The sequence below is a fragment of the Pararge aegeria genome, chromosome 2 (assembly GCF_905163445.1).
Source record: "Pararge aegeria chromosome 2, ilParAegt1.1, whole genome shotgun sequence".
Classification (NCBI taxonomy): Eukaryota; Metazoa; Arthropoda; class Insecta; order Lepidoptera; family Nymphalidae; genus Pararge; species Pararge aegeria.
This window is the reverse complement of record NC_053181.1, coordinates 13,193,656-13,208,549: the sequence shown is the minus strand read 5'-3', so window position 1 is coordinate 13,208,549 and position 14,894 is coordinate 13,193,656.

Here is a 14,894-nt window from a genome sequence, read left to right as displayed (position 1 = left end):
GATGGCCATATTATGATAGTTGTATAAATAAATAGTTATATCTCAGTACAGTGCATCAATACCATAATTTTCTTATCATCCCATGTATTTCAATCGCGAATAACTAAGACGAACAGGTATATTTTTCTGCACCTGTTTTTGTTAACTCACTCTAATTGTATTTCATCGTTGTTCTATAAGAAGCATAAGTATTGTCATTTCACCCTAATTGTACTGTTGCCCTTTTTAAACATTGTAATCTGGTACTTAAATAAAAATAAGGACATGCGCTCGCTTGTAATATAATAAAACTTCACTCGTTGACTCGGAAGCGAATCTCCGGTAAAACGACAACACCTTGTTGTTTTATTTTCGCCACTGTGGACTGGACCCTCCACAATCCTCCACAATTATAAACTGCATACGATCACTTTACAACTCTTAGGATCCGAGCAAACTAAGTAATAGTGCAGGCAAGCTACACGACGCATCTCACTAGTATTTTTGTAATAGCAGATGGAAGTCCGCATACTTCGCCATCGTAAACCTATGTTTTAATCGGCAAAATTCACTCTCATCAGATATTTAGAACGCGGCAAAAGTATAACTCCGAAAATTCAAATTCAAAATCTCTTTATTCATGTAGGCCTATCACAGGCACTTATGAAGCGTTCATACATACATGCTTACATAATTGTAAGGGGATTGTGATAACTTCGTTCGCCAACTTAAACCTAAAGCTACGAGGGTTCCAAACGCGCCCTGGTCTAAGAAGAGCCCAAAACAAACTTAGCCGGGTAAATTTTTTTTTGTTATCGCCATCTCACAGTAAATTTATTTAGCTATGAAGCTAGAGCAATTCACACCCAAGCTTTTTTATCGTTTAAGTAATCCTTAATATTATAATAGGATTTTTCTGTAAGCTTAAGTTTTATATAAACTTTGAACTTATTGAGAGAAATCTCAAACATTGCATTTGGTAATTTGTTATAAAATAAATACAATCGCCCTTAAATGAATTTGCAATTTTGTGTAGCCTAGTAAACCGCACAACGAGTTTATTTTTGCTTCTTATATTAATCCGGTTGCTTTATTGCTGCGTTATCGATGAACAAACCAACAAGCACGGTTTCGTATTTATAATATGAAGTAAATGATAATATGGAGTTAATTTCACGGTGAAACAAAGCTTTATTTCAGCTTAAACTCATAATCAGATTATGTTCCGTACTCCGAAACCTCTCACCGCCAGAATAAGGCAATGATCATATTTAAGGCTTCTCTAGATTTCAACTAATGTACCTTTGAGCGTATGATGTCACCGCCATTTTTAGCTGGGTTAGAACGGTTTTACGTCCGAAGGATACAATATGATTACGGGTTAGATCTTTAATAATCCTTCTGTGATTATTTTTTCAGAATTCACTGAATCACTGAAGGATAGATGATATAGACGTATGACTATAATATGATGTCTACTGGACATCTATTCATTTTTTTATATATTTGTTAATCAGGAAAAGATTTTATAAGTGGGATCGTGAAATTTATATGCCACACATTAGATTATTCCTTTAGGAATATCTATTTAGATGAAATAACAATAAACTTATACGATATTTTATATAAACCCATTACCGGCCCAATACAGAGCACGGGTCTTTTCCTACAATGAGAAGGGGTTAAGGCCGTAGTCCAACACGCTGGCCCAGTGCGGATTGGTGGACTCCACACATCTTTGAGAACATTATGTAGAACTCTCAGGCATACAGGCTTCCTCATGATGTTTTCCTTCACCGTTGAACCAAGTGATATTTTAATTACTTAAAACGCGCATACCTAAGAAAAGACAGACGTAGGAGCTGGGTTTCAAACTCAGCTCCCGAAAGTGAAGTCGATCTCATATCCAATACGCTATCACCGCATTAAGAAAAATTGAAGCGGTATACGATATGTTATATAAATGAATTAACACCTGTACTGATCTTAATAATATTTTTTAAATATACTGATAGCATCTTGGATATGGAACATAAGATTTTCATTCTGGAGAAGCAACCAGGAACCTTTTCAGTTTGTTACCTATGAGCGGCTTAGCAGTTGCATAGCGACATTGACAAAAAATTGCGTAAGTATCGCCGTAATCAAAGTTCCATTTGTCTATGAAATAAAAGGCCAAGTGCCACAGTTTGAGACAACAGTGCCAATTCTGTTGTACAAAAATCTCAACACTAAATCTTTATTAAAATAAATGCACAGGGTAAAGTAACATAATCCGTTTTAAAATGCTGTAGCAAAGTATAGTCCTACTTTAGCCCTGTTCTGTCGTACCTACCTGACTTATTTAAAAAGATCGTGATCTCTTACTAAATAAAAGAAAAACCATTACATAATCATGTACATGGATACCATGTATCAAGAGGTAATTGGTAAGTCGCTTTCGCTTACGAATGTATAAATTAATTACTTCATAACACGGTTATTCGTGACGAGGGTCCGAAGAAAATACGAAAGCACATCCCTTAAACCTCTTAAAGGGCTCATTAATCTCCCACGATTTTTGTGTTTAATATTATTGTGTAATTATTTAATAATTATAGTGTCTTTATAATCGCAACTTTATATTTTAGCCGTCGACATATCTGTGTTTTCGTACTCAAAACGTGAAACGTGATAGCAAAATTCGTTTTTAAAATAATGCTGCATTTTTCTAAAATAGCGCATACTTTTTATCTCTAAGTTTCCAAGGAAACCGAAATTAATATCACAATGATAAAATAAATAACATAAATATCTTCAACGAAATTAACTGACTTTTGAAGTGGTGATAGCCTAGTAGGAGTTGGACTTAAGTTTAGGGGCGATGAGTTCGAATCCCAGCCTATAACTTTTCTAAGTTATGTGCGTTTTTAGCAATTAACATATCACTTGCTCCGAAGGTGAAGGAAAACATCATAAGGAAACCCGCATGCCTGAGAGTTCTCCATAATGTTCTCAAAGGTGTGTTGAGTCATAACTGGGCTGGTTAAGGCCATAGTCCACCACGCGGACTATGGCCTTAATCACTTCTCACCGTGGGAGAAGACCCTTGCCCAGTAGGGGGCCGTGACAGGGTGGTGATGATGATGATGATAATGATAACCTTGTTACTCGGATTGTGAGTAGGTTCGTTCAAATATAGATCACAAAGTCATAAGTTCGATTGCTGGGTATTCCATACCGTATATAAAAAGTTTCTCTTAAAAAAAGAAATCAGTGCTCAAAATATACCAGCTTTCATCAAAAACTTCTTTGTTTTCTTGTATGTCTTCATTACAAAAGCTAGAGTAACAATATTCATTAAGAACGTAACTTCTGTAGTTGACAAGGAAAGCTTATTAGAAGGTAGAACTTAGATATACTTCTGTTATTATTAACTGTGGGATAGACGAGAAAGTTTGTGTAAGTATGTATTACTGTACGTATAGAAAATATTACGAATACCTTTTATAACTTCTGGTATCTTGAGTAAGCATAATTTTGTATGAAGATGAACCGTTAATTTTTTTAAATAAATATATATATATATATATAACAAATAAATATATTTAAGTGAAAAGTAATTTAGTATTTTGCACAGCTTTTTTGTACCTAATATGTTATGTAAACTCCAGAGTATGAATTTATCTTTGTTATTTTGTTCATATGCTTTTTTTACTTCCACTTTTAGAGGTCTAAAATCTTTTAACTCGGCTCCTAAGGGTCTTAGCATTGTGTTAAGCCTACGTTAATTAGGCTATTAACTGTTTAGTCTTTTCTGTCCAGACTTGAAACTATGACTGAGCACTTAGAGTTTAAGAATGCGAAAGCTCCATATCAAAAATAAAAAAATTAAAATTCAAAAATGTTTTATTCATGTAGACCTTATCGCACGCTTCGATTTTGCTTAACTAGCGCAATCGACAGATTCACGCTATCGCAACTTGGTATACCATACCACAAATTCATAGGTCAGTAGGTTGAAATGATCAACAACGTCTACGATGTTGAAATTGCTCCAGCTATTTGCCTAACGGCGAAATTCTGCAAGGCCAATAACTTGGCCAAGATATTCGCCTGGAGCGGTTTTATGGGAATGAGCAGCGATATTGCACCCGGCGAATATTAGAGTCTACTACTTGATCCGCCAGAGTGCCATCTTTTTCCAATATCCGTGAATATAGAGTTCGCAGGTAACGACATTTACATTGTCGCAACGTGGCGGAAAACAAGACCACTCACACTTGGCTGAAAGCGAGACGCCAAGTAACTATAACTAGCACTAATCTTAATATTATGTTGATTTAACTATATAAGTGGCTCGTACAATTTATTAACTAATTACAAAAATAGTGGAGACTCTTTCACGGCGACCGGGTATACCTACCTTATCGTAATATTGTTAAATAACATAATAGGATATGTAAAATAATAATTAAAAAACAAATTATGGTAGAGTTCGAAATTTATGGTTAAAAAAAATATACGGTGCTTTTTTTATTTCATTAACGATCGTCAGGTGTAAAAATGTATGTCTTGAAGGTATTCTTCGTCAAAAATATGAAAGCAGCATGACCGATCTCCAAATGAATTCGTCGCTTTGAAAAATGCTCACGTGGAATAAAACACTCTATCAATTAAAACCAAAGAGCATTAGGTATATAGAATGATTGAGGGGACGCATTTACTTTCTCCACGATAGTCTGTGGCCATAAGTACAATTTACATAGTCCCCTACCATCAGAGGCGATATTAACTTCCCTTTAAACTTTCATTACAGCTGAAGCAATCCGTTGCGTGGAGAGAATAGGTGTTTACTAAAGTTTGTCAATCGACGTTTGGGAATAGTTTTGCAATAAAGGTGGCTCTACATCGATTTATATACCTATACTCTATATTTTCTATTAAGGAAATGTTACTGTTCCAGTAACTGTCTTGTTGGTTAGCACGTTCATCTACGGAACGAGTTTTTTTTTCTATTCCACTACAAGTTAGCTCATGACTGTAATTTCACCTGATTTAACGTGATGATATTGTCTAAGATGGTAGCGGGCTAACCTTTTTGGGGTAAGTATGGCACCTCGGTTTCTACGCAGCACCGTACTCCATATCTCCCGGAGAATCTCGTAAAAGGCGATGAGAGTATACCACTGAATAAGCGAGATACTGTTACCCAGTTTTGCGTATGATTACAATTTACCACTTTGAACAGAAATTGTACCGCAACGCTCTGTCGGTAGGGTGGCCACGGCTAAAGCCTCCCACAGGTCTCTGACATATCTAAAAATTGGTCTATACTTTTCCACTCGCAATATAGTGAAAAGGGCAGCATTATTTTTGACCCGGTCAAATTAGTTTAGCTCGGAGATTTCTGACGGGAAATTCAATATAACAAGTCTACAATATTAATTGAAAAAGATCTCAGCCCAATATATGTTTCCGCTGAGAAAACAAACTCGTCATAGAAATAATTTTTCCGCGAGATTGTGTTGGGTTTCCACATCGTTTCAGAGGCTGTCATTGTGGCCCATGGGACCGATTTATACTTTCACAAGTCTCTTTTCACATGACTTCCACACAGATGTACAAATCATCAAAATGTAATCTTAATATATTTTCTTTTCGAATATAAATCTTAGGTGCCAAATATACAGTTGTCAATTGTATTAGAGAGCTTCATCGAATACGTTATTTGATATTATAATCATTTCTCAAAATTGAGTATTAGTGTCATTTCTGAAGGGGAGAAACAACGTGGAGAAATACTCATTGATACCCCCGTGCTATGGAGAGGCGCAGAGGTGATGTCAGACGCTTACAAACCCATGCTGTTCCTACTCACAATTTTGTGATGAAGCCACGGGTACGCTTTTGCAACGGCCGTGACTCCACCAATGGTTGTCTGCTGAGGCAGACCCACCTCGGACTACAGTTGCTGTAACAGGAGCATGACAGCAACTCGAGAATCGTACAATAGGTTATGGACATTCCCGTTTCCATGTACCGGAAGTCCTCTGAAGGCATTAGAAGCACACTCTCCTGCACCCGACCTTTGCGGCGAACGTTCGAAATTCGCCTCCGCCCGCCAGTCCCATACCTGGACGGGCCTTAAACCCTCTGGACCTCCCATTACTGCCAGCTGCTGGCCCCAATGTTGCTCTTCCCCACGGACTAACCAAAAGGGATCCACAGCATCCAGGCACACAGTGCTAAGGTTGCCCAATCTAACACCCCATAACCCTAGAACAGCCCCTACGATTTGTTCAAACCGGGGCTGAAATTTGATAGTGAAGCTATTTTAAAACTATCAAATATGGTTGGTCTGTGTGGCGCCCTTTTCTTAAGCTTTGTGGAGCAATTTTTTTTATTTTTAATAATGTTTTCGGCGCCCCGGTTTGTCTCCCCTAGATCCGGAGCTGCCCTAGCCTTGCTTAATCAAGTTATTTCATACACCTACATCGTTATATTGGTAGACCGCTGCAAACTGATCATAAAATTATGTTTGAACAGTCACGCAACTTAAATAGTAACATTCGCCTTCACCACGTCCCCGTCGCGCAACTCAATTTCAACATATCTTCTAACTGGTGGTACCCCGAAACTTCACCCTCCCCTCATACAACTTCTGCCCCATTCAAACTTCCAATCTATGACTCACCACGTTGCATCGCTCAACTTTCGACCGACTCTTAAAGATCGTTTTGGATATTAAATAGCTTACATATTTCATTTGGAGTTGGGCTATCAAATACAAAAAATATACACTGGAAGTTTCAGAGATTAGCGTTAGTAGCAGCGGTAGTAGCGTTCAAACCAAAAACTAAAATGGTGTTCAATCTGCTAGTGGTAAAAAAATTATATAGCCAGCCGTATAAACTGTGCTATCAAATGATTTCATTTTCAAATCCGATAGTTAGTTTTCAAGATAAGCGTGTTCAAACAAAAAAATAAACAAACAAAAGAGATATTTAAATTCTCAATTAACTTACATTCTGTTTCGACGATTCACAGTACCTACTAATATAAAGCACTAATTGTTCTTAAAAATCACGTAAAACGGACAGGAAAGCAGAAATCGGTTAATATAAAGAAACTGAATTCACAATTTCGGCCTTTTTTACTAGCCGATTAAAAAGTATAAAGACTTGAGGCCTTTTAACGTAGGCGTCTGGAATCGAGATCTTGCATAAATGAGTTTAAAAGAATACTTACTTACGTACTTGTTTAATGAAGGATCTCTAAAATCAGAATTCCAGTTTCCTGTCCACGATTTCTTGTCCTGAATCCGCGACGTCCGGTGGCGACATTAACTAAGTACCGCATTATCTTGAGGCTTTTCCGAATTTTTATAAACATTACTTGTTTGTAATTTATTTTAGCATAAAGTATTGTTTCTCACTAGATGTTGTCTGTGTGCATTTTCTATTTTCCCGCTGTGAAAATAACTCGGTTGACTAAAGTAGCCTGTGAAATTTCATATTGCTTCAGCCATTTCAAATATTAAATGGACATAAAGATAACTGCTTCTAAACAGTTCAAACGCTCCTATTTTTATTTCCTTCAAATCTTTTTCTATGCATATAGAAATCGGATAAAAGAAACAACCTGTAGGGGAATCATTGAAGAATCAATATCACTCAACTTTCCTAACCAATTAAAGTTTGATTTAGATCAATAATTGTTTCACTAGATAATATTGCATAGCTTTGCCTTATCATTATTAAACTTAGTATGAAGAGTTTAACTACGAATTTGTTAAATTCATCTAATTTTGCGAAGGAAATATCCGTTAAATGTTATATAAAAAACCATTCCAAACGCAAAGTTGTTTGCTGAATATAAAATTAAGTAAATTTGATTTTGGTAAAAAATGAACGCTTAAACGGATCAACCATCTCTGGAGATTTAATTTTTTGCTCGTTCGCTGTTCGAGTTTCCAATGTATTATGTAGGTATCCAAAAAGACTGTATTGACTCATAATGTTATGAATATTATTTTTCACTTTTCATGCTCTTAAAATCGTACTTGAGGCTGTGTGTAAACGGAATAAAACTCGATTTTATGGACTTGCAAAAAAGTATTTATAGTTATAATTCAATTTCGGGCTCTGGGTTCTAGCATAGTCCGTTTGATCGTGTTCGTTGAAATAACTCCTCCGATGCGAGTAAACATTAACTTGAACTAAATTAACTTTTGTTCTGATCCGGGAATCGAAGCTTAGAACGCGAATAAATTTCCTCGCAAGCGAAGTGTAAAGCAGAGTGGGTCATAAAACCCATTTTATTGATTTACTTCGATTGTATGTCCTTGTAGCAAGATCTACCATTTTACTTATATCACAATTTACTTACTTAGTTATTTTAATATTATTAGGGTCTTACAAATCACGTTCAGAAATTTAATTTCAGTTGAAGTGTGACAACACATTGCGTAACTATTTCGACGTTATACCACGTTTATTTGTGAGGTCCTAAGTGTTTTATTTTTTCAATATGTTAGCGCTGAAGCTGAATGGAACACTTTTTTTCCACTACATGATAGCCCTTAACTGTAATCTCACCTGCTGATAATTGATGATGCAGTCTAAGGTCGTAGCGGGCTAACCTATTATTGAGTATGGCAGTTATATTAAACCCATACCTCTAATCGGCTTTAACCCATGATATCGTACCGGAACGATCAAGGCCAAAGCTTCCCACTGGACCAGGCACAGAATATTCAAAAAATATAGATTCCCAAGATTCCCCTGCCGGGAATCGAACCTGGGATCTCCAACTTAAAACCACAGCTCACCACTGCACCATGGAGGGCGTCAAAATAGTGACGTACCGGCACGTCACTATTTTGATAAGTTCTATTTAATTTCGGCGAGGATATGATGGAGTGCTTTGGAGAGGAGTATGTATACTCTTTGACAGACTATGAAAATAATTCATAATGCGGACTTAAAAAAATTTACGTACCAAGCAGATAAGGTAAGTTTTCCAACGTTGTAAAGAGGTGTAAAGTTTTTATTTAATTACGTGGGAAACGTTCTCGGACAGTTTTTCGTTATGAACATATCCAAATTCAAATTCAAAATTTCTTTACTCATGTAAGCCTATCACAGTCACTTATGAAGTGTTGATACATATAATATGTTTACATAATTGTAAGGGGATGGTGATAACTTCGTTCGCCAACTCAAACCTAAAGCTTCAAGGGTTCCAAACGCGCATCTAAGAAGAGCCCACAACAAACTTAGCCAGGTTTTTTTTTTATCACCATCTCATAGTATATTTATATTAAGTTTAAATACTAATATCCTTTGTCAGTTTTCAGAATGCAAGCTATCTGTGTACCGAGCTTCGTAAATATCGGTGTACAACAATAAACACGCACGTATACTTAAATCACACGATCTTGTTTTCTATGAAAAATAGGATTTATAAGGGCAGCTGGCTCCTCTTTACTCGTTCGACGTGAGTTGTATCTCGTAAAGTTTCACGGCACGCCGCCCCCGGCCATCAGGCGGAGCGGTAGCTTTTCATCACAAACCATTTACCACGATCAATCACGCCTGAGCCGGGAGCTTCCTCAGCCTATATCGTTTTAAGAAATTGCTTCAATTTACGTTTTGTTCCGAAGATGCTTTCTTTTAGTACCGCATTTTTTCAAAGGCAGGCGTTCCATTCCTAAATTTTTGGATGGATCTCAGTTTCAATAAACTACTATGACGAAGACCGCCAAGCCTGTTTGTAGCATCTAGGAGGGTCTAGGCTCTATATTCCTATAAGAGGCCCAGGACTTTATCACTTAAAGGCCGATGATGATTGAATTAATGAAAAAAGAAAAAAAAATATACTACGACAATACCATCGATGACTATGAATATTTTAATGAATAATATACATAAATGTATACTAATACTAGCTGTTGCCCGCGACTTCGTCTGCGTTTGAATTTGTTTTTTTGATGTGGCATTCAATTTTCAAGTTCTAAAAAAAATTAAAGCATTCAGTATCGCTAAGAAGGTTTGGTATTGTCCGCTGAGGAGTTCTGTCCTCTATCTCCAACCGCATTCATCAAATCTACACAAAGTTTGGGCAAAGTTAAACACATATATAACCTCTATAGTACAAATATAATTATTTAAATCGGTTATAATTTGTCGGAGTTATGGTGTAAAATCGTCAAACACTTTCATCCCCTCTCCCAAAAAAACCGAGCTTAATGTCGGAATAAAAAGTATCCTATATTACTTCTAACACTTCCAAGAATATGTGTACAAAGTTTTATGAGGATCGGTTAAGGAGTTTCTGCGTGAAAGCGTAACAAACAAACTTACTTTCGGATTTATAATATTCTCTTTAATATTATAGTAGGGATTATAAAGAGGCAAAGTTTGTGAGTTTGTGATACTAATCTCTGGATCTATTGAACCGATTTTAAACATTCTTTTACCAATATAATTTGGTAACCAACCAAACTATATTGGTAAAAAATTAAATTGAGCTCTATAGAAAACATGTCAACAAACCACAGCCTTGAACTCGCCTTGGAAAGCACGCACTGCCCACTGCGCCAATTGGCCGTCAATTACCTACAGAGGTCTCACTAACATCGCTGAAAGCAGTATTGGTTCAATATTATTGAGGTTTGTTTCATTATTATAATTCTTTGTTTATTTATTTTGTGTAAAATATTGAATATTAAATTGGTTCGTAAAGCCACGTACGTTGTGTACAATATCCATTTATCACGTCGCTTAAAATCGCTCCGTACGAAAGCTGTTCTGTATCAGATATTGCTTGGCATGACCAAGCGTTTTCTTGTAAGAAGTACCGGAGTTGAATAATTTAAATATACCTTCGTCGTAGTTATCCAGTTAGTTATACATTAGTTTATACGGCACTACTCAAGAAAATATTTGTGTCTTCTTATTCTACGTTACAACGCAAAAAGAAACAGTAAACAGCTAATATCTAAATTGCATTTAAGTACAAAGATGAAAAGCTGTAAATTAAATTCATTTGAAAAAATTAAACTTTTGATAGTTATGTTTAGCCGTACTGTAGAAACAAAGAATTTTATTAGAATAAATATAAACAAAAGGCTGGGTATGTCTGTAAACAAAGCTGTGATGAGTTTACGGACCGCCAGTTTTTCTATGTAGCCACTAAATGAAAAATGTTATCTGCGGGAACATTTATACAATAAAGCTTTTTATGTGCTTTGCTTGTAAGCGTCGCATTGTTTCAAAAAGGCGCGTAAAATAAAAATCATTTGACTACCACTATCACGTTGAATAATAAGCTCTTATAGTATTAAGTTTGTGTTTATATTTCCAGAACTAAGTATTTGTTTTTACATAACGCCGCTGGTTCGGCCAAATTTATCCTCATATTACAATCCCATGTATATACAAATGCAAAAGTACAATTTCGTGGAATGGAACACCAGACTGACATTATTTTTAGCGCAGAAACAATTTACGGCAGGTACGATACTTATAATTCTGAAATATACGATTTATAAGGATAATACACTTTAAAAGTCATGGTCATAGCAAGAAATCGCTAAAAAGAGGTTTGAAAAAACAGTCTGTTTGTATAAGCCCCTTTTTTATTATCAGACTGCAAAACACAATTTAAGTACATTCAATGCACAAATTCCCTGCGTGAGAAGAGAAGTTTCTTACTCTGAAAAAAGCGCTAGGCTACTAGAATCTCGATTTCAAAACGATTTGGTGACATTTCGTATTATGATATATGTAGTACATAATGTTGGGATAGGGAATATGCGGCTTTTTTTTAACCAAAAAAAGCGCAATTATTTTAAATGTCTAAACTTCTTTAGATGTAATTCGGTATTCGGTTGGGTCAACGACATCAACGAGTCGCAATGCCGAAGTAGCAATGAGCGGGACACATAGCTCGGAGAACCGATGGCCGTTAAGGTCCTAAGGTGCTGGAAAGGCGATCCCGCACCGGTAAACGCAAAATTGGTCGGCCATAAACGAGGTGGACAGACGACAACAAACGAGTCGCTCGGAGCCACTATAAACAAGCGGCGCAGGTCTGTGGGTTTTTTGAGCTCCCTACAAAAGACTTATGTCCAGTAGACATCAATTGGTTGAAGTGATAATGATGATGGTGATGAAGTCTTGGTTCCAATAGAAGACACAGAATTGTCATGGTCCCAAAAAACCGACTATTGGATTTGTAATAATAAGCAGGAAAGAGACAGATTACCAGGCTCTAGAAAACATGAAGCTCTACGCAAGTTTTTTAACTCTATGGATGTTCCATTCAATTTGTAAGAATCACAATAGACCGAGTGGCACTGGGAATACCGGTATCTCTTAATTGAAATCAAACCACTCTTTGTTTTAAATCGCATATAAATTGAAAAACTACAATGAAATCTTTTTCTTTATGATCAAAATATGATGTTTATGTTTTCATTCCATTTTGGGTCTGTATTGTTTGGGGAGCGTTTTGTTCAGAACGGTTTATTTTATTACTTTGGTGATATATGGATTCATGTGTGTGTTCAAATTATGTGTATAACTGGACTGTGAGGGACTATTTGTTGTATTATTATTAGAATATTTTTCATTCATTTAACCATATTTCGGTGGTATGTTTTAAAACCCGCCATGTCTAATTATTGCCGCGTGGACCAAACGCAGCAGTGGGACTTTAGCAGACTGATGATGAATAACATCGAATTACAGTGTGGTGTCGTTCAACGTTCAATAGAGAGCGTGAAGCCGTCTGCAATGAGCCTTCATGGCAGACGGCGTCAGAAACGTGATTAGGTAGATTCGAGATGAGAAAGATTCGACTATCTACATAAAGACTATAGGCATAAAGGGCGATTTTACAGCAAAGGCGCGCGTGTATTACCACTATATAGCGAATCTGTCTAATCTCGAATCTACCTAATCACGTATCCGACGAGTCCACAATCTGTCCAGTACCGAAAAAATAAATAATATGCCTATGACGTTCTTATAAAACGCTAGGTGCGTTTTGCGTTGCGTTTGCGTTTTAGGCTCTCTGTATTATTACACAAAAATATATAGCTTTCCATTAAAATTTAACTACGTTCGGCTGATGTCGTTTTTGTTGAGATTCTACTTGCTTGTTAATGATGACATCTGCTCCAAACATTATTGTTATTTGCTATTTGCAGCTTCTCTATTTTGCAAGTTACAAAAAAGAACTTTGTGTGGGATTAGTGTAATATTTTTTCATCACATTCGTTAGTAATGTTATAAAACACGCGTGTTTTATTTGTGCCTCATTGCAGTTTTTAGTACCTATTTAGTCGCAGACAATTGAATCGGATAAAACGGTTACTAGTTTAGATACCGTTAAAATTTTTATGAGACATAAAAAAGGTATAATTTTTTTGAATAAATAAATAATTATCTCTCTTACACTTAATTTCATCAAACACAATTCACATTAGTTTATATTTTAAATATGAAAATAAAAGCTTTATTTAATTTTTAATATCGGCTGTATTTTGTCTACGCTTCGATATATCAAAATTAAAAACAGAGCGTATATCTGACTCTTTTATGGAACTTATTTTGAGCGACTTAAATAATACCTTTCGCCCAGGTGGATTGACGTTTGGGATTAAATTTATTTGCACTTGCAACTTCAACATTACGTGTTATGCACTTGTTGTAAAATCTACTATTAAATTGTAAAATACGTTTCAGGAACTAAAGAGAAATGAAAGTGACAAATGCGCGCTGTCTTGATAAGAAATTTACCCTTGTCATTGGCTTAGAGAATTATAACATCAGAGAGCTACGACTTTTTGCAGAGATTAACTGCCTTTTACAAGCCTGAAGTTTGCCGATGAGGGTTGTTTCCTAAACTTCTTAATTAGTTATGAAAGGTTTTTCTTACGAGTTCAATTAAAATAGGTTTAACAATTTGTGAGACCCTATAAATATGAACATGCAATAACTACTAAGAAACCGGAAGATGTCTTTGCATCGTTCGAGTCCATAAAGGACTGAAGTGTATCGATAATGCAGTCGTATTTATATCAAAAAATCCAACAACTCAATGTCATGAACATTGGTTGTAAATCAAATATAATTTTAATTGTTTCTTTAAACTATTTATTAATTAAATAATAATTATCATATTTGTAAAAATCCTAATCAATTTAATAAAATATCGGGCAAACATAAATATATAGTTATCAAAAGTAAAATGATTAACACATTTTATAAAATTACTGTAACACATAATAAACTTCGAGTAAATTCAAAGTGTATTATATTTAAACTAAAAAAGTCAAAGCAGATGATATAATACTCGTCTAAAAAGGTGAAAAAATTGTCTTCAAAATGAATTTCGCTCGAAGATACGATTTCTAATATCAATGTCATATTAATAGAGGAAGATAATTAGAACCCTGTAGTTACTTTACTTAATTTCAAAACTCAGCGCAAAAAAAAATTGTCATAATACAATCTTAAATACACATCGGTAGTTTGTACCTAAAACCCATAAATCTGGTCAGTTTTTAAGCAGCATACCTATGTACCTGTTAGAAAGGTGGAATGTTCCGCTTTTATCGATACACATCGGAAAGTATTCTCAACGCAATTCCTGATTTTTGGATTAATACCACCAACTTTGATATGTTATGAATTTTACAAACAGACAAAGCGGACGGTGCAGAGAATTTTGCTTAAAGTATACGAAAAGGTACGTAGAAGAAATAGAGTTACGAACGATTTGCGAAACTAAAGTGCCATACCAGCGGGGCATGCTCAGGATTAAAGTTGCTAGAGGTGCAGTCTCCAAACTGGGGGGACGTTGAAGAAGTTGAATAAATTGCAGGAGACCGCATAGTCACAATCTCCTACAGGCTAATCTCG